The sequence below is a fragment of the Arvicanthis niloticus genome, chromosome 12, assembly GCF_011762505.2.
Source record: "Arvicanthis niloticus isolate mArvNil1 chromosome 12, mArvNil1.pat.X, whole genome shotgun sequence".
In the NCBI taxonomy this organism is placed as follows: Eukaryota; Metazoa; Chordata; class Mammalia; order Rodentia; family Muridae; genus Arvicanthis; species Arvicanthis niloticus.
The window spans coordinates 39072637-39100280 of NC_047669.1; the positions used below are offsets into that span (position 1 = coordinate 39072637).

At 33.3% G+C, this 27644-nt stretch overlaps 1 long non-coding RNA gene across 2 annotated transcripts in view; it reads right to left on the reverse strand.

Moving 5' to 3' along the window:
- LOC143444064 (uncharacterized) overlaps positions 1-27644 on the reverse strand; it is a 55531-nt gene that overhangs the window by 21543 nt on the left and 6344 nt on the right. For both annotated transcript variants that reach the window (XR_013113599.1, XR_013113598.1), the window contains exons 2-5: positions 17286-17377; positions 16447-16602; positions 14029-14159; positions 10589-10673 (exon numbers count right to left, since the gene is read on the reverse strand). This is a non-coding gene — a long non-coding RNA (uncharacterized LOC143444064). The remainder of the gene's footprint in view (positions 1-10588; positions 10674-14028; positions 14160-16446; positions 16603-17285; positions 17378-27644) is intronic.

Genomic DNA, 27644 nt, shown 5'->3' on the forward strand with positions numbered 1-27644 from the left:
TTTGATATTTTTCAAATGGAAGACATTCACTTAAGATCACAATATTATATACAATACCTATACTAAAACAAGGCTGTTAAACAGACTTTGAATTTAAATAACTAAGCCCCACAATAATTTACCTTTTAAACAGAAAATAAATGCTTGAATCAATTTAGTGATTTAATATTTTAACCTATTTTCTCTGTCATCAATAAGTTGATATACTAATATCTAAATGGGTTATCTAACACAAATCCAGGTGCTTCATTTTTTTTTCTGTATCAACTATTAAAAATAGTTACTGGTATTCAACATTTAAAACCTTGGTGATATTTTACAAGTGGATAGAATGTTACTGAATATTTTAATGAACACTTCTTATTGTTTTTATAATGTGGATTAGTCAAGTTAAAAACACTAAGCTTAAAATAAGAAGATGAAATGATAATAAATTGGGTACTGAAATATATTCATTTTGGAAATTAATTTATAAAGTTGAAAACATAATTACTGTCTGATTGAAATACCCTTTTCTCTTATGGACATTTATTTTTAATTTATTAATTTCAATGCTCATTACACTCTGATTAAACTCTCTTTCTGAAGGAAATAAGATTTGAAGTGCCTTGAATTGTGTTCATTATTATTTTTTTTAATACAGGAACTGTAGCTGTGACATCTACTTGAATCTTTTGTATATATTCTTTATCTTCAGTTTCTAATTTCAGCTGACTGTTTTGAAAGGAAAAACATAAGGAAAATAATTCATTACAAGTCAGTTACTTCATGGGGAAGAAATATTAAAAGTGAATACCAAATTCACCATAAATGTCTTAATTTTAATGAAATTATACCAAAGCTTTGTGAATCATGAAAAATTTTATATTTATACCTATGAGTAACATATTATATTCTCTTCACTTGATTCTAATAGTTATTATTAATGCATTTATTATCTTATCAGTGAGTTAGTTTATTAGACATTGAAAAGTATAAAAATTGCATGCCAACAGGGTTTTAGATTAAATTCATTATTCTCTTCCATGCATTCTATGCACAAGAAGTAGCTTTCATATTTGAATTTCCCACTTCAGTTGAGGAAGGAGACTTTTAAGCTTTGTCATCCTGTTACCACTTGACAGCTGGATTACTGTTATGACTTTACTATAGGAAACTATTAGTAATTATATGTAAGCATATAGATATACATGCTCAGAAAATGATATATGCTAGAATACATAGTGTGAGTTACTGTCACTAATAATTAGAAATAACAACAAAAAATTTAAAGGTTTAGAGATTGTTTTAAAAATTAGTAGGCCAACATAATTGGGGGATAGAAGCTTTAGGGAAAGATTTTATTTTTGCATAAATAGTCTGAGCATATGGCTTTAGTCCTCTGTCTAGGTACATATTTTAAAGAACAATCTGCATGGAGGTGACCCCTGTTGCTTTTGGTGTTATTGTTGTTAAATACAATTAAGGAAAAAATAATGCAGAGAGCATAAACTTGAGATACTACATGGGCAGAAAACCATGTGGGTACATGAGAAGAAGGCTGGGAAAGAACTCAAACCTAGATCTGAGACTTAAATATTTTTTATGGTCCACACAGATTTGAGAAATCATTGTTCCATTTTAACAATTACCCACAATCTGAGGAATCATCAAAAGTCATTGAATAGTGTGAAAAATAAAGATTTCAGGGATAAAAATATAAGTAAAAAGTCTGTTAGGCTAAGAGATGTCTCAGAAATTAAGAATGTGCTATTTTTACTGGAGAATAGGCCTCTGTTATCAGAACTCTGGAAGGATGGCTTACAATTGCCAACTTTAGGGACTCCTATTGTAGATGCTCTCACATGTATATATAGAGTTGATACATAGATAATTAAAGACAAAATAAATTTTTAAAGGGTCTCTTCTTAACCTATAGCTAAAATGCTGCAAATGTATGTATGTGTGCATGTGTAGGAGTATGGATTAAAATTCTTGGGATTTATTTATATTTCATATTTATCATGATGAATGATAATTCAGTACTTTTTATATTTTAGGTCTTTGATTATTGTATGATCTATTGGTCACTGTCAAATAAGATTTATGTTTCAACTTAGGAAAATATTAAAGATATGTAAGACACAGAGTAATGAGTCTGTCAGTAAATAAATGAAAAAACACATACTAACATAATCACACATACTTGCAGAAAAGGTTCAAATGTGCATAACTAACCTTCTAGAGGCTATGGAGATGCTTCAGTGAGTGAAATGGGTATCACACTATAGTGAAAAAATGAATACCCATTCTCAGTGCCTGGTTCAAAGCCATGTTCATCAGTACAGGCCTCCAATCCAAGACAGTGAAGCAGAAAACAAGAAATAGTTAAGGTCTGTCCAGCAGAATCAGTGAGTTATAGAATTTGTCACAGACTCTGTCTCAAAACCACTGAGATGATGCCTCAGAGGTTAAAAGCACTTGATATTTTTTCCAGAGGATCAACATTTGATTCTCAGTACATACATATGGGGAGGGAGGGCAAAACTTCTTTAATGCCAGTTCCAGGAGATCTTGGAGACTTTCCTGGATTTCTCGGGTCAAATCATGCACAGGATGCACACTAGAAATATTTATATGCATAAAATTAAAATGAGCTTGGGAATAACCCAGCTTAGACCTCTGGTAACTATGCTTGTATGCATAGGCTAGTGTACTTTCACATTATGCTCCACCACACAAATACTCTACACACACACACACACACAGACACACACACATACTCACACTCACAATATTGAGGAGAAAGAAAATTATAGTAATAAAAATAACATTATGAATCCAAGTACTAAAATATTTAAGTTTTTAAATTAATTATTTCTTTTTTACATGCCAAATGTTTTCTTCCTCCAGGTTTCTTTTCCCAGAATTCTTCAACCCCTCCCCCCTCCCCTTCACCTATGAGAGGGTGCATTCCCCCATCCCCAGGCATCTACCTTCTCTGTGGTATCAAGTCTCTACAGGATTAGAAGCACCCTCTCCCACTAGGGTCAGAAAAGGTCAGTCCTCTGCTACAATTTTCCAGGTGCCTTGAACCAGCAGCCTCTATGTGTGTGTGTGTGCATGTGTATTTGTGTGTGTGTGTGTGTGTGTGTGTGTGTGTGTGTGTGTGTGTGTGTGCTGTTTGGTTGGTGGCTCAGTCTCTGGGAGCTCCCAGGGTCCAGGTTAATTGATACTGTTGGTCTTTTTATGGAGTTGCCATTCCCTTCAGTAAATACTTTTTAAACAAACAAAAAATATATATTGAAAACAGATCAATTTTATGATTCACCCAATATATATGAGTGAAACTTTCTTTTTGATTTGCTTTTCCTTAAATTTTTAGTAATCTAAAAAGGAAGACTTTAAGGTCCTTTAAACACCATTGTACAATTTTTATCAGATTATTTTGTAGTACTTATAAATGTAAAAAGAAGTAAAGCTCAAAAGTATAAATGCATTTCAGCTAATGTCATCTCAGTTAATTCCAGGAAAGATGCTTTGCTGGCCTCTTAGACATTCTGATGGCTACCTCCAGCTACCTGTCACCCATTGCTACATACCTCTGTTCAATTTCCTGAACCAACAGGGATGACATTAGCTGAAATACCCAACAAAGGGGAGGGAGAACCTGTAGAGATCATATCCAGAGGTTAATCAAGGCCCAGTTGAGGGAGGGAGCCACCCATTCATCTCCAAATTTTTAACCCAGAATTGCTCCTGTCTGAAGAAAATACAGAGACAATGTGTGGAGCAGAGACTGAAGGAAAGGTGATCCAGAGACTGTTCTACCTAGGGATCTATCTCATCTACAGACACCAAAACCAGATACTACTGCAGAAGCCAAGAAGTGCATGCTGACAGGAGCCTGATATAGCAGTCTCCAGAAAGACTCTGCTAGAACCTGACAAATGCAGATGCAGATGTTTTCAGCCAACTATTGGGTTGAGCACAGGGTCCTCAATGAAGGAGTAACAGAAGAAGCTGGAGGAGCTGAAGTAGTTTGAAACCCAAAAGGAAGAACAACAATATCAACAACCAGAACCCCCCAGAGCTCCCAGGAACTAAACCACCAACCAAGGAGTACACATGGATGAAGCCATGTTTCCAGCCCCATATGTAGCAGAAGATGGCCTTGTCAGGCATCAATGGGAGGAGAGACCCTTGGTCCTGTGAAGGCTCAATGCACCAGTTTAGGGATGCCAGGGTGGTAAGGTGTCAATAGATGGGTGATGGATGAGCACCCTCATAAAGGCAGTGGGAAGGGGAGACAGGATAGTGGTTATGATGAGGGGAAACTGGGAAAGTTGATACCATTTGAAATATAAATAAATAAAATATCCAATTAAAAGAATGGAAAAAACATATAAGTGTAGATAAATAAATTTGCTATACATGTAAAATATTACACTAAAATGAAATAAATGCAATACTGCAATCTTTTTTTCAGTCTTGAAGATCAGGCCTTTGATATAAATTAAATATTAGTAATTTTTCACATGAATGAATAATTATTGAAGCTATCATCACAAAAATATTAATATTTACATTTTTTTATACAACTACACTTTCAGGCAATGCAGGGAAGGGGAAATATCCATTTACTTGTTGATAAGATTATAGAGAATTTTTACTAGGTTTCAGCCTTAACCTTTTTAAATATTGCACAGTTATTAAAATCAATTACAAGCAAGAAAAACTCAAATGTTTGGTATATAAGTGATTTCTTATTTACTTTTATATTTTTGAAGCTAATACTTTAAAATATTCCTACATATTATGTGATTATTTTATTTAATCTCAATCCTGAGCACCTTTGTATTTAAATTTAAGGATATTTAACTTCTTGCTTATATGTGGACATTTTCTGTCAAGTTTTGCTATGAATCTACTTTCCAGTTTTCTATTATTTTGTGTGCCTTGTTTACTTTTAAACAGTTTAAATTGCAAGAAAAGCAATAGTGCATTAAATAAATACTATGATAAATTAAGTCATGTGTACAGAAATGTATGTCTATGCTCTACTGTGCTCAATTAAGTGTGTAATAGCATATCTATAAAATAATGTATATTTTTATTTTATATACATATTAATCTTAAGAAATTCTAATGATTATCTGAGCTGTTTGAAATATTTTTCAAAAGACCTTCCATTTAGAGTTGCCATAAACATTCACTTCATCAATACTGCATTATCTGCAAAGCACAGTAAAGTGACATTCTATAAAAGAAAACATGTCGTCCTAGCAGTTTTATCTAACTGCCTGTCCATATAGTTTGCTTACTTGTCCTTTCTGTATTAAAGTCAAAGCTATAGCATTGTTTTCATATCCATTCTCTGCCCTCCTCTTTTTCTCAGGTGATTGGAAAGGGAAGGGGATATTGATTGGCTAAATGTACATCTCTAAATCTCTACATTGTCTGGCTTCCGTCTGGTTTTGGAACTACCTGATAATGGCTGGATATTGAAAAGTAGATGAAAGGTAACCATATATTTATTTATTAGTTTCTTGGTTGGATATTATGTTGCAATAACATTCATAGCTTCTGTTTTAACAGGGCCTCTAGTTGAATGTGGCCTCACTCTTCTGTTACATCTGCAATACCTAACCTAGAGGTGGCATTAACTCCATGCTGTTGGTAACATCTAGGGATGTACTTTACAATGGTAGCATATATATATATATATATATATATATATATGAAGGTGATCAAACATGCCAAGGATATTAACACCAGTCCTGATATGGCTACTGATAGAAATAAACATTTAGAAATCACCTCATGCTATAGGTACAAGAAAAAGTTTTTTCTTAATGAAACTCCAAAGCTCAAGACATGAAAACATAAAACCAGGAAACCTCCATGTTTCCATTTAGTATAAACCAAATATGAAGTGGACTTTATATGTATGCTGTATTATATGATTCCTGATCACTTATAAAGGTAACTAGTTCCTAAAATTATTCCTAATTTTTTATAACGATAACAAATTCCTTATAATTCAAGTTCATAATTCTTATGCATAATGTTACAGTCCTCATAATTTTATACTTTACATGTCATCATTTGCATAAATAATACCTAATAATTTATGTAATGAGTATCTTACTCAAATTAGGCCAAATTTATAATAATCACATAGCTTTCTATAAAAACACATTATAATTGTGTGGTAAAGCAAGTTGGTTAAATTTTTTAATTACTGTAGATAATTCTATTTAAATTTAAAATATAAGACTTTTTTCTCTTTTTATTTTATAAACAGTGTGACAGTAAACACTGCCATGTGTGTCTGCATGACCATATGCTCATGAAAGTCCTTAGGGCATATATCCAGTAGTAGAAGTCTCATAACTAGAATTTATTAACTTCAGGGTTCAATAACGTTTTTCAAAGTATTTATATATGCTGCCATGGAAGATTGTACAAGTTTTCTTTGGCATTAAATAAACAACTTATTATTAAAATATTCTGATGTTTTACTAATTTATAGATTAGAATTATGTTGCAATAATCCTTTAATTTCATTGTTCTGGAAAATAAGCCATCTTTCAAATGTTTCTGCCAATTGGTTCATGAGAGTTTCAATTTTGCCTCCTATAACCGAAGTATCTGAGAGTTCAATCTAAGGAGGAAAGATTTATTTGATCTCAGTTTCTGAGTTCAGTTTACAGTTACTATTCTTGTGCTGGATATTTTCTGTTTTCAGTTCCACACAATAAAGTGTGGTCTTGAAAGAGGGGAAAAGATTTGAAAAAATGCCAAAGTCAGATTTGTCAGAGCCATGCCTATGAGATTGCCATGACTGATGACAGACCAGGGCAGCCCATCCTACTGAAGGTAGTGCCTCAGTATGGGGGAATTTGAGGGCAGGAGAGTGGGAGTGGTTGGATGGGTGGAGGCATACCACCACAGGAGGAGGGGGAATGGGATAGAGGATTTTTGGGGCATGGGGGGAAATGGGGAAAGGGGATAACATCAGAAATGTAAATAAATAAAATATCCAATTAAAAAAACAATAATTCTGGAAATTTTCTTATTAGATTTTAATTGTTAAGGAATTTTAAATAGGAAGATCCATAGTAAAGTTGGGAAGGAGATTAAAATGTATAAGAGATATATTTTTGAAATGTACCATGTATTTGTGTTAAGCTGTCAAGGCAAAAACTGAGTAAAAGCCATCTGCTTATTAATTTATTTTAGTAAACCTTATGAATTTTTATTGGACTTTAAAAAATTCACAGATGAATTTGAGGTCAATGGACACTTAGATGGGACAGTCTCTGGATGACCTTTCCTTCAGTCTCTGCTCCACACTTTATCTTCCTATTTCCTCCCTTGAGTATTTTGTTTCCTCTTCTAAGACGGACCAGAGCACCCACAATTTGGTCTTTCTTTTTCTTGAGCTTCATGTGGTCTGTGTCTTGGGTATTTCAAGCTTTTGTGCTAATACCTACTTATCAGTGAGTGCATACCATGTGTATTCTTTTGTGACTAGGTTACCTCACTCACAATGATGTTTTCTTTGGAAAACAAAACAAAACAAACAAACAAACAAAAAACCCAGGATAAGAAAAACTATACTCAACAAAAAAAAAAAAAAAAACTTCTAGGGGAGTCACCTTCTCTGATCTCAACCTGTATTATAGAGCAATAGTGATAAAAACTGTCTGCTATTGGTACAGAGATAGGCAGAAAGATCAATGGAATAGAATTGAAGATCCAGAAACGAAACCACACACCTATGGTCACTTGATCTTTAACAAAGGAGCTAAAACCATCCAGTAGAAAAAGGGCAACATTTTTAACAAATTGTGCTGGTTCAACTGTAGGTCAGCATGTAGAAAAATCCAAATCAATCCATTCTTATCTTCTTGTGCAAAACTCTAGTCCAAGTGGATTAATGACTTCTAGATAAAACCTGATACACTGAAACTAATAGAAGACAAAATGGGGAAGAGCCTGGAAACATGGGCACAGGGGATATTTTTTCTCAACAGAACACCAATGGTTTATGTTCTAAGATCAACAATAGATAAATGGAACCTCATAAATTACAAAGCTTCTCCAAGGCAAAGGACTCTGTTAATAGGACAAAATGGCAACCAACAGATTGGGAAGAGATCTTTACCAATACTGATTCCAATAGAGAGCTAATATCCAATATATACAAAGAATTCAAAAAGTTAGACTGCAGAGAACCAATAACCCTATTAAAAACTAGGGAACAGAAGTAAACAGATGTGTGGAAGAAATCTCGCGGGCGGGGGGTGGGGGTGGGGGAAGAGGGAGTCCGGCGACCAGGTCTCTCACCGGAGGTCTGGCATCAGGGTCCCAGGCGGGCTTCCCACACCGCCAGTGGAGGGTCCCACATTGGCACAGCCGCCTTGGGCTGGCAGTGGGCTGCTCACGTTTCCAAAGGCTGGCAACCTGGTGGTGGCAGATTAAGCAACACGTGGAGTCTGGTTTTCCAAAACTTTTATGGTTCATGGCATGGTAAATGGATGTAGGTGGTATGTGCTCCCTCCCTCCCCCCACCCCCAAAGGCCAGAGGAGCCTAGTTTTATAGGGAGGGGAAAAAGGGAGGGAATAACTTAATTAGCTATGCCCCTGGCCTTTAGATAACTCATTAATATTTAAATCTCTGGAGGTGGAGACCTCTACCTGTCCTACATGTTTGAAGGTTGCAGGTTAAACGGAGTTACCCCCAAGGCCCAACAAACAGATAATTCTCAACTGAGGAAATTTGAATGGCTCAGAAGCACTTAAAGAAATGTTCAGCATCCTTAGTCATTAGGAAAATGCAAAGCAAAACAAACTTGAGATTTCCCCTACACCAGTCGAAATGGCTAAGATCAAAAAAATCAGGAGACAGCAGATGCTGGCAAAGATATGGAAAAAGAGGAACACTCCTCCATTTTAGGTAAGATTGCAAGCTGGTACAACCACTCTGGAAATCAGTCTGTCGGTTCCTCAGAAAATTTGACACAGTATTACTTGAGGATCCACTTATACCACTCCTGGGCATATACCCAAAATATTCTCCAACATGTAACAAGGATACATGCTCCACTATGTTCATAGAAGCCTTATTAATATTAGCCAGAAGCTGGAAAGATCCCAGATGTCTTTCAACAGGGGAATGGATACAAAAAATGTGGTACATTTATACAGTGCAGTACTAATGAGCTAATAGAAATGATGAAGTCATGATATTCTTATGCAAATTTTATAAATTTTAGTTGTGCAAATATACAATCATATAATCATATCTACCATTTGTTTTTGTCCTCCAATTCTCCCAAATAAATTCTTTTATCTTACCTATTACAATAAGGCAGAAAGTAAAATTCCCCTAAATATCATTTCCATTTTAATGCTTCAAATGCTGATTTGTACTATATTATGTTTAAAACTAAGTGGTCTTTCAACTCAGTTATGTTTTTCTGGTGTGATTAGTTTATTGAAGCAGTTATATTTCTTTCCTTATTTTTAATAATTATTTACTAGAGGTTAAATGACTCAATAAAACAATATTTTTGAAATTTATTATCAGTTTTTAAGTAGTATATTATGTTACCAAGTAGGACATATGATGGCTAATTAGGATATGAGTGTTCTACTTTGACTAATGAGTTATTCTGTACCAGGAAGTTTTTGTTACGTAGATACTGGTATGCTGTAAGAGTTAGTCTATATGATAGAAGATACATACTATCAGTAAGCCTTCTGTCAGATATGGCATCTCAGCTCTAGGCTTTCATAATTTAAAGAGCAAAGAGCTAAATGGACCTCCATCATTATGTGATACCGTGGCTCTGGTATTCAGTAACAGCAATAAAAAAGAATTTAAAATATTTTAAAAGTAGCCCTGTGTATTTGAGTCATCATAAATAATTTTGTTGCATTAATATAAGATAAACTAAAATTAAATATAATTTAAAGGGTTGTGTATTATTGTTCAAGGTAATGATGACTGCTCTTAAATTCTTTTTACACTTAATTTATTTCTCGACCTCTTTCTTGTTTCTGCTGTTTTGTATGGTAAAAATTATTTCCTTTTATTGATTATAAAAGAACAAAAGTGGATAAATTATATACTTTTTACTATTATAACCAATCTGTGTTATTTTTCTGACACTAAATTTTCTTGTATGTTTCCAAATAAGAATAATTTTACTTAGAGTCTGAAATAACCCTAACATGTGAAGAACAGGAAAGATTACAGTGAATGTGTATAACGTGGATGAAGTCTTCAATAAATATGTCATATTTGACATGTGAATGGCCATGTCATGGACTCCCAAAGGCTTCAGATTCATGTCTGTGGCTAAGACATTCTGCAAGGGTGAGACTCAAAGCCATGTCAAAGCCTTCCTTTGGTCTGAGTGTCCAAAAGCATACAGATACCACTATTTCCTCCTAATACAGCAACCCAACATTGCTGGCCTGCAGAGACCATCTTCTGTGATTAACTAATCACCACACCTGTTCTATGTAATAAGTGTGCTGAGGTTCCAGTTTGTTCTGTATTTGGGGTAACATCATCCAAGTAATCACAACTCACCTGATCCAGGCTCTTAGGTCTGTGTGTCTGTGTCTGCCCCTTTTTCCCATTTCTGCTCATAGTGGGTTTCAAGAACAGAGTTTTGCTAGACATCGAGATAAAGCAAGTAAGGTGTTAAAGATTTAGCATTCTGTGTACTTTTACTTAGCTGTAACATTGTAAAATTATCTAGTGTTGTCAAGATTTACATAGCAGAAGAAGAAATGTGTGGGGATCCTTGTGTTTCATGAGAAAACATGGAATGTGGAGGTGTCAGTATCACACAAAAGGTCTGCTAAGATGTTCTACCATAGCTTTTCAGCAAACATTTTCTACAGTCTACTTGGGTTCAAATACTGCACACATACCTAGTTTTAGAACCTTAGAAATTACTATTTTGTATGCAAATAGCTGCAACAATACCAACTCTATAAAGAAAAATAGTCATTTGTAGAATTATCGCCCTGGTTTATTTTAATTATAAACAACAATCGTCAAAACTCAGTAAGATGCAATACTATTCCATTATCTAACTACATCTAGGTATAAACTTAAATAATAATGTTTCTTTTCTTTAAAATAATAAGATTTTTCTCAAGGGAAGATATGTAATTACCATATAACAGATACCAATACAGAAATACAAATTGTTTTCTCTTGAATATGTAAGAAAGTTGACAATGTTAATTTGCATATGAATAAACTCCTAGATAACTAACCTTGTGAATGTGTTCACAGAAAAAAAAAAAGATCACAAATTCTATTGTAACTTTTAACTCATATGTACATTTGCCAGGTTGGCTTGACTGGGTATATTTCATTTTTTAAGGTAACAAGAAACTTTCTAATTTTTAACCATTGCATCTGGTAAAATAGGTTAGAATTTTATATTCATCCTTCAACCCTTTATATGGTAAAATTAACCTTGTAAAGACAGATTTTCAACCAGCCCAAGGCGACTTGTGCTTCTTTAAAAAAAGGTAATTGGCAAAGAAAAATATTGTATTCATTTTTGATTGGAAAAATGTGAATTTGGCATTTTGAAATAATGAAGTAATGCCTTAAATGGATTGTGTATCTCATCAGGATTAATCAAGCCTTTCTAATGTGCATGGCCCAATCAAAGTTCCTCCTTGGTCTAAATAATTTTAATTAAGCAATTCTACCTTCTGTAGCGGTCATTACCAGGGGATAATTGACTGAATCAGTAATGAAGCATTCGCTGAATGCTAAACAAACAGCAAGGTTAATTATCTGGCAGAGATGTATGTTACAGAAGGGCAGTGCTAGCTTTCCAGATTCCTAATCCCCTTCAGCACCTCTTAGTAAGCTATAATAATCCTCATTCAAATACTGTGTTCAACTGCAGTTGCTGAACACCACGTGGGGTCAGATCAAGTGATTTAAATATAATAATAGTGGAGCATGCTTAGAAACTAGCCAATTTCTTTCGGAAAGCCAGTTTTCTTTTGCTTATTTAATTCCTCCTTTTGTGTACATGTTGAATTATAAATTTTGTCCAATTCTGCAGCTTGATACCTGCAGAACTGGTGACAAAAATATATTCTATGTAGACTCACAGTCCTGAAGTTTTATATGTTGTAAAATAAAACTGCACCACTTGCTTGAAACTTTTATATTATCTCTGCCTTTGTTTCTCTCCTAGTTCGCAACCTTCCAATAACTGCTTTATCCTGGACTATTGATGACTACATTTTTAAAAGAAGTGTGTTTATATTTTGTACAAGGTGCATTTTTTTAGATAATTGGTTTCAATTGACCCCATTCTTCAAAATAATAGTAATTTAAAAATGTATTCACATACTAATGCAATTTTGACATCAAATCAAAATTAAATTTAAAAAGAACAAAAGAAATATTAAAAAACAATGCTTTTGAAATTTTTGATCAACTCTTTAATGTATTGAAGTGTCAGAAAGCTTGATATGAAACGTCAGAAGATCTTAATTCCTAAGATTATCAGCCTCAGTTTTGAAATCATTGTCCTGGATCCCTAGCAGCCTGCCTTAAAATTCTCTATGTTTATAGAATTTTCGTATTATAATTAGATTCCTTTAATCTGAATAAATTAAATGTAATAGGTGATTAAAATTGTGTTAAGAGATTTTTAAAAATAATCTGAGTTTTTATTTTTAATATTTTAAATATAAAATTAATATTTAAGTTTAATTAAACAATGTATAAATTAAAGCGATTAGAAAAATGATTAGTAATTTATTGATCTACACTTCAAGGAAATTGCTGAGGTTTTTTTTTTTTTTTTGCTTTAAGTTCCTCTTCTTCTAAAAATAAAATGATTTAATATTTTTGTGTCCAACATGTGGTAAGAGACATTATGTGTTAGCTACCATTGTAATTATTAATGCTTTGCATACAATGCAAGGGAAGCACAGAGAATGAGGCCCATAGCAGGTTTAAAAATCCCATACAAATTTAATAAAATTTAATAGTGAAATAAAAAATGTAGTTATGGTCTCAGTGACATTGCCAATAAGCTAGATTCCTTTTTATATGGACAGAAGTCACTGTGTAGAAATAAAAATGGTAACATAACTATGGAGTTTTTGGAATGATTTTGGTAAAATACAATCAACTGTACAGTATGTTTTTAAACTTAAGAAAGTTGAATAATAATTTAGTAAAATATAATAAAATAAAAATCTTATGGCAACATGATACTCTCAAACTGGAGAGAGATATGTGAAGAAAAAAACATTTAAAGTTAGAAAACATCATTCTTCAAATTATTATTTTCAGTTAAAAAACAAAATTTTTTATATATTATCTATAACCAACAAATCAGAATTTCTTGAGCTGCTCAGAATTGAACTCACTTACCTATATGAAACTCAATACCATGAGTGTATGCACAGAAAAATACAAATGCACACACACACACACACACACACACACACACTGCAAGGACACAGAGATACATACACATGTACACACTTAGACGCTTGTAAAAACATTAAGTCTAAATTATTTTATTTTTCCAAAAATAGCATATAGTAAATTATCCTTAACTTAATCTTTCTAAAATTGAACATTCATAAGAATATTAGGAAAGAAATAGATGTAATGGATGTATTGATATTTGTCACATTTTTTAAAATAAGAATTAATATATTCATTTGTAAGTGAAAATAGGAAAGTAAAAAAAAATGTCATCCTGCACCCCAAATGTAATTAACAGTAAAACTGGCAGGTTTCATGTGCACATAATTTTCCTCTCTTTCAAACATTACACATGCGTTGCATTAGGCTTCTGCTCTTATGTGAATTCAAGAGTCAGATTTCAGGTTATATTACACTTTTTTGAAAGATTTTTCTCTAGAAATTAGATAAAATAAATACATAGTTTCAAGTAAAGGTCATTTATATATCATAATAAATGCAGTCATTTAAAATTTCAAAACTACATTCAGTTTCTTACTTACTTAATCAATAATTTATCTCTCTCCTTTCAATTTTCAAGCATTTTCAACATGGGAAGTAAATTTCAATCTCTTCACATTATTGTTGGTGAGTTGCATAAAAACTGCATTTTCAAATTTTCCTTTGGTTTATACTATTTACAAAACACAAAGAGTAATTATCATGCAGTTGGAAATGTGCAAAATTAGAAATTAGCATTATTTTAAATTATGGTGGCCATTATTCTTGAAGCCCTAAAGCTTATTCTTGATATGTTATTATAAATAGTCCCTATGATTATGAATAACATAATTTTGAAAAACACACAAACAAATAATTTTAACAGTATGTCTGCATTTTTAAGGCTTTCATTTCATACTTTAAGAATTCTTTACCAAGTACCTACAATGTATCAGGAGCTGGTAATAAGGAAATGATTAAAATATCTATCCTAAAAGTTATTACTACATAGTATAAAAGCTGAAATCTAAGACAACATTCTAGAATGGCCACTCACACTCCTGTTCTGATGAGGCTCACTCTAGCTGAGACTGGAGGATGCAGTCTGTGATCACAAATGTTAAGAATATTTTAGGCAATGTGTGTTATGAATGCAATGGCACCAAGGTTTGAAAACTAAGTGCAAATGATTGTATTCTGAGAACTATGTCTGGGATTTGAAGGGTAGATGAATTTTTTTCCTTATGGATGGTGAATGCAGTTTTATTTTCTAAAGTGAAGAGAGGAAGAGAGAGAGACAGAGAGAGAGAGAGAGAGAGAGAGAGAGAGAGAGAGAGAGGAAGGGGGAGGGAGTGGGAAGGAGAAAGAGAAAGAGAATGAGGGAAAAGGTATTAGGAAAAAGGAAGTAAGAGAAGGTAGAGCATATATACATATACATATATATATAATATATACATATATATATGTATATGTATATATATGCATATACATATATATGTATATATAATATATATAATATATATTATATATCATATTATATATATTATATATTATATATTATATATATAATATATATATAATCTCTACATATTCTTACTTTGATAATATGTACACATATATTGATAGACTATGGGTTGTATTAGGTCATGGCTTCTTGCAATATTCTAATCTACTTTGATTTCTCATTCTCCTTAAAAACTACTGAGATGTGCTCTGTGTTGTTGACTTAGCTATGTGAAACATAGGCCATTCTAACCAAACTAGTTTCCCAATGAATAAATAAAATACTGTTTGTAGTCTTCATGTCAGTAGAAGTATCCACAAACGACCACTGAGCACTTAACTGGTTGTTTGGCTCTGACAACTGTTCTAAGTACAAAATAAATAATCTTATATTTGAGTCTGTAAAAAATAAAGAAAGTTGTATATGTAGTGTAAACACTTTCACTACTATTGCACATTTAAAATATTTCAGACATTGAGGCAAATGAATTGCTAAACCTTGTATTTTAACTGAGAATTGCTATAATAAAGTTATTTCAAAGTTGACTTAACTTCTATGATTAGATATGGTGGATTTAACAACTCTCCTTGTCTACACTAGAAAATGCCAAGTGAATTTTCAAAAACTTACTATTACAGTTTAAGAGTTATAATGTATTATGTTCCCCTTCCCACAGTTACTATTTCAGACTAATTTGTTTATATGATAAATTCCGTTATTTACTGCTGCTACTTCACTAAGAATTTTCTGTACATTTTTATGTGTGATTAACTATGTACTATTTGCAGCAAAAACATTTTACCAATAATCCACAAACACTGACTAGTAAGTATTTTTTAATAAAGGAGATTTCCAAAGGCTAAATTCTCTACATATTTTCACTTTGATAATATATAATCATAATTTATTATAAACATGTGATAATTCTCCAAATATTTTAAAATACATAGATGATTAGGAGAACATGGAAATAATAGCAATGAAGATTTACTTCCATATTTTCAGTATTATATAAATATAGAACTAAATATATGTTCTAATTTTATTTTATGATATATATATATTTTAATACGATTTATGAAATGGGTTTACATTCATTTGTAACATTTTCTATATTTTAGATTTATATTAGGCCATAATGTATATACCATATTATATCAGTATGTTTAAAACAGTTCTAATGATGTTAATATTTTATGAATATAACTGTAAGTAGCAGGTTCAACTCTGGTGGAAATCTTGGAGAAAAATTTACCTTAGACAGCCATGTTCTATTTCACCTGTCACAAGAACTAGAAGCGTGGAGAAGATGTTTTGTGGAGACCTTGTTTGGGAGCAAATCTTTGCTACAAAATGATGGCTCTCTAATAAGAAAAAGACATCATCCCGGGCATATCTACAATAGGAAGAAGTGCTTGCAACATAAGGCTGTAAATCATCATCACATCTGTCACACAGTCATTTGATTGAAATTTACCTAGTGACTACCTTCAGGTTTCAATTCAGCTTGAATTCATACTCCAACCCAAAGTAGAGTCAGTAAAGAAAACAAATCCAGCACAATTTAATCAGACATTTCCTTCCATTCAGCATCCTGCTGCACAGGACATTCTTTTCCATGGTCATGCAATTGCTGAGAAAAACAGAAGTTAACATGGAGGATAAACAAACAAGGAAAAAAAAAACAAGAAAAAGCTTAGGTTTGCTTCAGTGAAACATTGCCTACAAGATGATTTCATAAAATAAAATGAATTGTGTGTGCTTCTGCAAACCCATCATTAGGAAAGATTTACAGTTTAGTAAAACACTTGTGGAAGACATGGACATCTTTTACTTGTGCCAACTTCAGTTTGAGCAATAAGTATGTATTAAATCAATTGTTACATTACTAATTTTCTTTTCAAACTTTTTGAGTTGTGTTATGGAAAAAAAGTACCAAGTACCAAGATACCTGAAATTAGCAATTGCATATCCTTAGCTTAAATGTGAAAACAAAAATCACTTGCTTAAAATATTGCCTTTCGATATTGTCTATAAATCATTCCACACTGATTTATGAGATAAAAATTAAACAGCAAAAAAAAAAAGAAAAAGAAGAGCCAAGCTAAATCCAGTCATCAATATCTATAACAGAAAATGACATCTGTGTGTTTCTTTCAGACTTTTTTATACACAAGGGTAGTTAACATGAAAAAAACCCAAAATATTCTTAAAGAAATATTTGATACAATGTATAGACATAATTACTTAGTTTTATCCACTCCCTGTATTCTTTGAGAATACACTGTCTTTTCAGCACCAGCAATAAACATGTACCTCTTTTATCATTTATCTGCTTCAAATGTGTTTTCTATCAGCTTGTGAGGTTTATGTGAAAGCCACTGGGTTAAATGCTCAGCAGATTCATACTGTAAAGGAAAAACAAAATGAAAGTTACAACAATCGGAGACTTATCTTCAGAAACTGGTATAGTCCCTGATCTGCTTTTCAAAACCAATTTAAGATTTCTGCATATTCTTTTATTTGACTTATATATTTTTCAGAATGTTTATTCCTAATCATTGGAAGAACAAATATCTTTTCATAAAACTGAATCTGGTTATGAACTCTAAAGGGAAAATATTACAGGGTTTATAAAAGTTTTCTCTCAGCAGCATGAGAATATCAAGACAAAACTTAACAAAAACATCCTGCAGCAGGGAACATTTAAGGAAATAAAGCATATATTGGAAAGAAGTTAGAATATAATGAAGTGATATTACTCGTCAATATGGGAGAGAGGAAGTAATGCTGGTTCACTTATTTATGGGATGTTTCTTCTAATATATCACACAAAATTATGAAAAATTATTTAAGATCTTAATAGTATTGTTTAGTCAATCTGTAATTTCTCAGTGTAAACCACTGTGAGGACTGACCTAATCCTTTACAACTGCAGTTTTATAAAAGAGAAAAACTCTTTTATTTTTCTGTCTTTGAAAGGTTTTGCTACAGAAGGAGGAATGGTTTTCTGATTGTATCACACAAGTGATGCTGCGGGAAGAAGAGATTAAGAAACAGAAATCACGAGTTAATCCTCTGTGATCCATAATTGCCATCTCTCATTTGAGTTTATTAGCATATATTTTCTTACATATCTTATAGATTGTTCTAAAACATGTACTAAGACATTTGCATAGTGGCTTCTTCCTATGGATTTGTATTCTTTAGCTATTTGTTTTGGATTCATGATCCCAAATTTAACTTCTTAATTCTGGTAGACATAGGAAATATGGAAAATATGGAACACTGTATCCACAATGGAGCATAATTACTATATACAAGGTATTTTAAGGAAGGATGTAGGGTACTATCAGGATATATAGGATGGCATGCCTGGTAGGTAAAAGGTTAATTTTGTGGGCTAAAAGCTGCACAGTTATCAGAAAAGTTAGAAAAATGGATCCATATATGCATTCTTTTTCAATTTTTTGTGATTAAGACATCATGACCAAGGCAACTTATATGCTTTTATGTCTTGTGATTTCTGAAAGACGTGAGTGGTTCATGGTAGAGAGGCATGGCAGAAAGCAGCAAACAGATATTTTGGCTATAACAGAAGATGCTTGCCCACACCCTATACCCCTAGAAGAGAACACAAAGAAAACGATGGTAGTATTTTGTTTGCTTGTTTGTTTTTCTTTCAAGGCCTTACTCCAGTGACATACCCCTTCAGCAAAGATATACCTTCTAGCCTTCCCCAAACTTTACCCTTAACTGTGGATCAACTATTCAAATGGCTAAGAATATGGAGGGTATCTTATTCAAGTATTACACTTTATTTTTTGTTCCCAAATACCCCTTCCCTAACCTTGTATATAGTGCAGTGTAGATGAAAACCTAAGAAATCATTTTGTTTAATTCACTAGCCACAAAGCAGTTACCAAATTCATATGCAAGTCTTTTCAGACTAGTCAGTGTTGATGTTAAAATGGACAACAGTTATATATGGTACACTATTCTTTTGGGTTTTTTTTTTTTTTTTTTTTTGGCAATGTGTATAACAATTTTCAACATTCTGAAAGCAAAACAGTAGAGATTAAGCTTCTAGAACAGTATCAGGATGATTTCTCCAGGTTTTATGTGTCAAATGTATGGTGCCTTTGGAAACAGGGTTAGTATTAGACTCTGCTGGTTAATCAAGATTATTTTTGATAATCTATATCATTTGATGATCTCTAGGAACTCACTGGCTTAATACTCAATTAGAGATAACCAAGTACTAGAACTGTTTTTATTTTTATTTTGTTAGTCTGTGGTTTCTAATACAGGCATTTCCAACCTACTATAAAGTAACTCCATTTAATAGATATATTATATAATATATACTAATATATATGTATGAATAATTGGGTATATACATATATGAATATATACGGACATTTCTATAGTAGAAGATTTTCATGTGACTTTTTCAAAATTTCCTATTGTTAGTTATTACTCTCCCCAAAAATAAGGACACAAGTTGTGCGAATATGGAAGGAGGATCTGCACATGGGTGCTGATAAGTTGAGGGTAAAAATAATGAAAACACAGTGTATGGATTTCTCAAAAAATTAATAACCAAGAAGTTAAATTTCCAGAATTAATTTATAGATACAATTGCAATATATTGCTAAATAAATTGTGCTACACATACAATAAGAGAATAGAAAATATACAAAATCAGAAAGAGATTGATTGACAGACACAGCAATCTATTACACATATCATAGTCATTTACTTTTGTACTGAAATCCTCAAAATAAAAAGATAAAGAAATTAAAGTTTACAGTTGTTCATCTCTGAATGCACTAGATTTGGAAAAATAGCATAGTCAAATATAGGATCATACTTTGGATATGAGATCATTGCCTACTGGTCTGCAAAGTTTCAGATAAGAAAATTTATGAAAAAAAATTCACTTAAAAGCAACATATCCGTGATACTACTACAGAGCTGCTTAACTTATATCTCCTCCTGTGTTTCATAAAATTTGGGAATGTTTCTGCTATCACTTCCTCAAATAGTCTTATTCCTCCCTTTCTTCTAAATAATAATCCTATAATGTATATTTTAGCCATTCCTTTTTCTGAAGCAGACATTATTGTGTCAAGTTCACACAGCTATGCCTGGATAGTGGAAAAGTTGCTATTGTTCTTGTTTATGCATTTTTTCCTCTGTTTTCCAGACAGACATGGTAATTTTCATGGCCCTGTCTTCCAAGTAACAAAGTCTTTGTTTGGCCTGTTAAATAAACTCTTTCTTGGAATCTCTATTGTGATTTTTTTTTTCAGTTAGTATATTCTTTACTATTTCATTTAGCTTTCTTTCATATTTCATCTCCTGGAGGTCATTCTGATTTTAGTCATCATTATTCCTTTAACTTTATACATGACTTACACTAATGATTTGAAAAGCATGTTTAAGTTTTTACACTTATGATTTGAAAAGCATTATAAAACATGTTTAAGGTTTTTTTTTTTCTTAATAGATTTACTACCTCTTTTTTAGTAGACCTATTTTTGGGGTCCTATAAAATTACATATTGAAGCACATAATAATAAAAACTACTCTACTTTAAATGAAATCAATATATTGTAAGGAAAGTATGAAGTATAGTAAATGAATGTATAAGTTACTAGAGAATCATATCATTGTTCTTGGGATATGTAATTCAAAAATATTCAAGTTTTTATATGAAAAACTAATATATTTATCCTTTTATTGTAATTATTTCTATAATACCATAAAATTTCTAAAACCAAAGAGGATGAATAGATGTATACATGTAGCTAAAAATTAAGAAACATAAAAGAGAAAAACAAACCAAAATAACAGAAAAGCACTTGAAGACAATAAACATTTCAAGTAATTAAAAAATATGAAACTACAGATACAAACCAGGCAAGTATGCAATAACCACCACACAATAGTCCTAGCTTTAAAAAATGAGATATGGAGTTATCTCTAAAGACATTTTATTCCAGCAATATGGCTGCTTTGGTAAGGGATCACATCTAAATACCTTCTAGATTTGTGTGATCTGGCTGGAATGCAGACATGCCATATACTTATTTTTAATTCTTCTGCCTAGAATACAGACATGCCCTAAGTGTATACCTTTAATCCCAAACAATGTAGGTAAGATTAACTTGTAGAAGAATGTAGCCATGTTTGAAAGTGATATCTAATTGAGGGGCACACAAAGTAATGAATCAGAAAAAGATTTGGCATATTGAGCCATAGATAGAATATGCCCAACTTCATTAGAAAAGTCAGGAAGGAAAAGCAACTTAAAACAGAAGCAGTCAGATCACTTTTGTTCAGTTGGTTCAATTCAGAGCCAGGTTATAGCCACAAAATGAGAAGTGGCCAGAAGGTTAGAACAGATTGCCAGAGTTAGTTTGAGGCCAAACTGAACAATTCAGTGAGAAGCCAAGAGTAGCCGAGAGTAGCCAGAGTTAATCAGTCATCCTGGAGGAGTTTGAGCCAGAAAATCTCAGTTGAACCTGCAAGCCAGCGTTAAAAATGAAGTTGAACAGTTGAGTTTATTCAGCAGTAACCTTCTGAAATGTCAATTATATCGGGTGAATACAAGTTACTTTTACAGTTATCTTCAAGGTTTTGTAGGTTCACCCAGTATAAAGTTATCAATATGTCCACATTGAGAAGTTCCTCACATTCATCCTCTTGGCCTTCTGGGCTTAGGTTCTGACACCCACTTCCCATACCTGATCCTGTTCCCCTTTCCTCTCCCTCTTCCCACCAAGGTCCATCTGACTCCCGTGATTATTTCATTCCCCCTTCTAATTCATATATCCCACTTGGGCCTTACACTTCTTATGGTCTGTGGGTTGTATCCTAGGTATTCTGTACTTTTCGGTTAATAGCCACTAACTAGTGAGTACATATCATGTACTTCCTCTTTGGTCTGAGTTATTTCACTCAAGATATTTTCTAGTTTCATCCATTTGCCTGAAAAATTCATGATGTCCTTGTTTTTAATAGCTGAATATCATTCCATTGCATAAATAAGCCACATTTTCTGTATTCATTTTTCAGTCAAAGGGTATCTGAATTATTTCCAGCTTCTTGCTATTATGAATAAGGCTTTTATGAACATGGTGGAGCATGTGTCCTTGTGATATGATGAGGCATCTTTTGGGTATATGATCAAGAGTGGCATAGTTGTGCCTTCAGGTAGAACTATTTTCAATTTTCTGAGACCAGAGAGGTAAGAGATGCTAAGGACTCAATGGGGGTGACCTTGGCCAAATATCCAACACTAGGGAGAGGGAACTTGAAGAGTCCTCCCCATCTCTAGTAGATAGACAGGGCCTCAAACTGAGGGACAGGGTTACTAACCCACAGTCAGTTTTCTGACACAGAACTGTTCCTGTCTAAGAAGAACTGCAGGGACTAAAATGGAGAAGAGAATGAAGGAAAGGCAGTCCAATGACCTGTCCAATTGGGATCTATCACATGGAAGAACACCAAAGCCTGTCACTATTACTGGAGATGTGCTTACAGTCAGGAGTCAGGCATGGCTATACACTGAGAGTCCCTACCAGCATCTGACTGAGACAGAAACAGATACTTACACCCAAATATTAAGGACTCAAAGTGAGGGACCTCAGATGAAATGCCCAACAGTAGAGAGAAAGAACTTATAGAGCCCACCTCCAGGAGGAAGATAGGGTAACAAATGAAGAAAGGGGTTGTCATCCCACAGTCAAAACTCTGACCCATAATTGTTCCTGTCTGAAAGAACTACAAGGATGGACATGGAGAGGAGCCTGAGGAAAAGAAGGTCCAGCAACAGACCCAAAGTGGGATCCAGCTCAAGGGGAGATCCCAAGGCCTGACACTATTACTTAGGCTATGGAACGCTCACAAAAAGGAAACTGGAATGATTGCCCTCCAGAAGACCCAACAAGCAGCTGAAAGAGTCAGATCCAGATATTTGCACCCAACTAATCGACAGAAGCTGCTGACCTCTGTGATTAAGTTGGGGAAAGGCTGAACAAAGCTGAGGAGGAGGGCAACCTGGTAGTCTCCATTCATCTGAATCCCCGAGATCTCTCAAACACTAGACCACCAAAATGGCAACATATACCAGCTGATATGAGGCTCCCAACACATATACAGCTGAGGACTGCCGGGTCTGTGTTCAATCAGAAATGATGCACCTAACCCTCAAGGGACTGGAGGTCAGGGGAGGTATGGGGTGGGATGTGGGGACATCCTCATAGAGACAAAGGTGGAGAGGTGGTATGGAATGTGAAACAGTTGGACAGTGGAGCTGGGTGGAGGAATAAAATTTAGAGTGTAAAAAATAATAAATTAAATAAATAAATAAATAAATAAATAAATAAATAAATCAGGGACCTCTATGGTTGAGTTACAGGAAGGACTGAATAAGCAGAAAAGGAGAGGTATGCCATAGAAGACTGTCAGTCTCAACTTACTTATATCAGAGGGAGCTCACAGAGATGGAGCCAGGAACCAGGAGCATGCACTGGCCTGTCTAAGGCCCCTGAAACAAATAAAGCATAAATTTGCCTGGTCAGGCCTTAGTGGGAGAAGATGCATTTAATTCTTTTGAGATTTGAGACCCCAGGAAAGGAGAGACCTGGTGGCAGAGGGAGCACACTTTTGTCGCAATGGAGAGGAGAAATGCAGTAAAGAACTGAGGGGGAAGACCAAGGGAGGCCATGACTGGAATATAAATAAATAAATAAAAATTGAAAAAATAATTTAAAAGTTATAAAAAGAAAAAAAGTGAAGATTTGTCAGAGTTTATAATAAAGAGAAAGGGAAGGAAAAGAAGGAGGAAGAGAAAAAGGAGGAGGAAGAGGAAGTAGAGGTGGAGGAGAAGGAAGGAGAGGAGGAAGAGGAGAAAGAGGAAGAGGAGTAGTTTCTCACAAAATCCCCAATTTACTGTCAAAGAATAAAATAACAGAAAAATTATGTCTTTTAACATGTAAAGAAATCATGATTAGAGAGTGAGATAGAATGATTATAGAACAGATCTCCCTACCATTTTATTGATAAAAATGCTTTAAGTGATAAATGGCAATGTTGTTTTTAGGTATTATTTTTTTGTAATTTTGTAATGACATATAATGACCTCTGTGAGAGCAGCTACTCCTGGGAAGGAGGGCCATGTGATTTATAAAAAAGTGAGTTGAGTAAACCATAAAATGCAAGCTACTAAGCTGCATTGCATTCATCCAATCCCTTCCCCTGCCTGGGTTCCTGTCCTAACTTCAGTTAACAAATAGACTGTTAACTGTAAATGGAAGATGAAGTAAAGTCTCAGGTATTCAATTTGCTCTTGTTCACTGTGCACACCCACATCAATCACTAGTAAAGAAAATGTTCCACAACCTTTTCTACATGTCAGCTGGGGAGAGGTTTCTCAACTGACTCAAATTCCTCCAGCCTATGTCAAGTTGACAAAACAAACAAACAAACAAACAAAACAAAACAAACAAAACCAAATCAACAACAACAAAGTAAAAAAGAACAAAACAAAAGAAAGAAACCTGTGTTAGGTCTACAAGGTATGCTAGTGGTACAATGGTGGCACACAGTTTGGGGAGTAACTAATCAATATCTGATCCGATTTAAGGCCACTCAATGAGATAGAGCCTTTGCCAGACAGTGCTTCATGACATAGAACCCAAGACTAAATAGTCTAGGAAACTATCTGGAAAGAAAATAATACTGTTCTACTAAGGAAAGTAGCAATAAGATGACTCCTAATAGCATGCTGCTGTGTTTATAGTTCATTGCCTTTTCAACCATCATAAAAGAAGCTCTCTCCTGCACCAAAAGAGAACAAATACTGAAAGTCACATCCAGAGACCTTGGGACACTTAGCCCTAAATGGGATCTGCATCAAATTTTTTAACTCGGGGCTCAGGGGAAAATGTACATGAGGGGGTAGAAAGCATGTAATAGATGGAATGAAGGAAATATTAAGGAAACAAGTTTTCTAACCATACCAGGACCTACACACATAAGAACTCATAAGACATTGTGACACGATGCTCATGGCCTACAAGTGTCTGCACCAGGTGGCATCCTGGAGCTTAAAGAAGTGGATAAATGCCCTCACCTCACCAGTAACCAAGAAGCTACCATACAAATGAAAAATTTATTTTTTTCAAGGTAGTCTCACTGGCAAAACAAACTACTATAAGGGTACTATTAAGACCACATACCCAAAAATAAATGACCAACAGAAAATAAATTCAAGAGCATCTTTAGAGGTTCCTTGTCCAGTAATGAAGCGTCAGTGCCTTTATTTATTTATTTATTTATTTATTTATTTATTTATTTATATATCTTAAATTTTAGGTTTCTTTTATTTTTGGTTATTCTACAGGTTCTATTGTATGTATCATAGCTTCCAGATTTGTCTCTTTTTCTTCTGTTTCTTTGATATTTGTATTCTATTATTATACCCAAACAACTCCCCCTCAAAAAACTTGCTACTGAAAATGGGAAATGAAAAAAATATTTAAGACAGGATGTGAGATCAAATGGAAAGTGTAGTAGCATTGTTGCTGAAATTAGCTATGGACTTTTCAGAAGCTGAAAACAGAATCTAGAGTGAAGGAGTAGATCTGATGGGGGTGCTGGGAGGAGAATGGGGAGGAAACCTTGCAGTTGATATGTATTAAAAACAAAAATTAATTTAATATTTTTCATCAGGAAATAAATAAATGAAGAAAGCAAAAGAGTAATAAAAGCAGAAAGACGGACAAACAAGAAAGAAAGAAAGAAAGAAAGAAAGAAAGAAAGAAAGAAAGAAAGAGAGAGACAGAGAGAGAGAGAGACAGAGAGAGAGGAAAGGAGGGTGGGAGGGAGGGAGGGAAAAAGGAAGGAAGGAAGGAAGGAAGGAAGGAAGGAAGGAAGGAAGGAAGGAAGGAAGGAAGGGAGAGAAGGAGGGCATAGAGAAGCTCTGGCTATTGCACTGCGTCTTCTAATGTGCTTATTCCCAAGCATTTACATACTGAACTACATATTATTTTATACCAAGAAGAAATTGATAGCTATGGTACTCATAGTTATAAAAAGCAATATGATTGAAGTTCAAAGGTTCTGGAGTCAAACTTTCTCGTTCATATTCTTCACCCTTTCTGTGGGTGTGGCCGAATTGCTTAACTCTTTACTTTTAAACATCCTACAAAGATGTTGATGTACATTTAAAAAAACAATGCCTGTAAATAGTGATATAAGCTCAAATATATAATTATATATAAGAGAATCATTTTAATATGAATGCAAACTTCAGTTGTGGCTATTTAGTATATTAATTTCACAAAATAGATTCAGATGATTGAATTGACCTCACTGACACCTTAACCTATATTGATTTCATTGACATGAATGCTTTTCTATCCAAATGAAAGTACATTTAATTAAGGCAATTTAGCTGATACATAAAACTGCATATATTCATGGGGTACTATGTGATGTTTTGACACAGTACATGTTTTATAATGTTACATACAGTTTAGAAAGCATTTAGTATATATTATTCTTTAATTTTGAAAACTTCTAAGTTGCTTGTTCTAGCTGTTTGCAGTATGCATACATATTTTTTTTTACCCAGAGTCACTCTGTTCTGAAACAACAGAACTTCTTGCTATCCACTTACCATAAAATATGAATGAGCTTTCCCTATCTCTTTCATTGTTCTCTTTTCAGTCATAATAACTGTTATACTAAACATATTTTTTAAAGATTTCTTTAAATTCCAGTAACTGCATTTTAAGTGAACTTAACTAAATGGGAGTATTTTTGTTGTAATAATTACTGATCATCATCTTATCATTCTGAACATAAATAGAAATTAGATAAAATAAAATAAAAGTTTCAATATCTAAGTTAAATTTCTCATATTACATATCTAAATGACCAGAATTTTTTTACAAAGTAGGCTTCTGATCAAAATTATGTTTATATTAATTTGTCATAAAATATATCAACATTCAATAACTAGTAGTGGTCATTCAATTGATTTCTTCCCTTGATTACTGCCAGAAGACAGTACATTTTAGTCAAAGATTTCATTGAAAGTGGAGCTGTGGAAATTGTTGTTATAATTTTTGAAAAAATCAATACATTGAAAATTCAAATGCACTCCATAACATGTGCTTGAATGTGTAAATTGATTGATTGGGGGTTTAGGGATATTTTAGTGCAAATCAGGACAGGTCATTGTTCCACTTTTACTATTTCAAACTTCAAATGCACAAAAGGTGACCAAATATTTGATATTGAATTAATGAAAAGAGAAATCAGATTACAGAGTAAAGATTTAGCTCTGTGGAATGTTCATCTAACTATGCCCTAAAATTTCTGTGCAACACGCCTACTTTTATATAATATTGAAAATCACTATGTAAGTCAGAACTGTAAATGCAACAAATGTTTGTTAAACAATTTGAAACTCACATTCACTAGCATATCTTTGTATAAGTATACTTAGTTCAGATAAGAATTAAGGCGTATTTGAGCAATGTTATTATTCTCATAGACAGTAATAGTTATATACATGGATTTTTATACTTATTATTCTATAAACTATTTTATAATTCTTATAAGAAACTAATTACAACTACTTCTTTTGTTTACAGT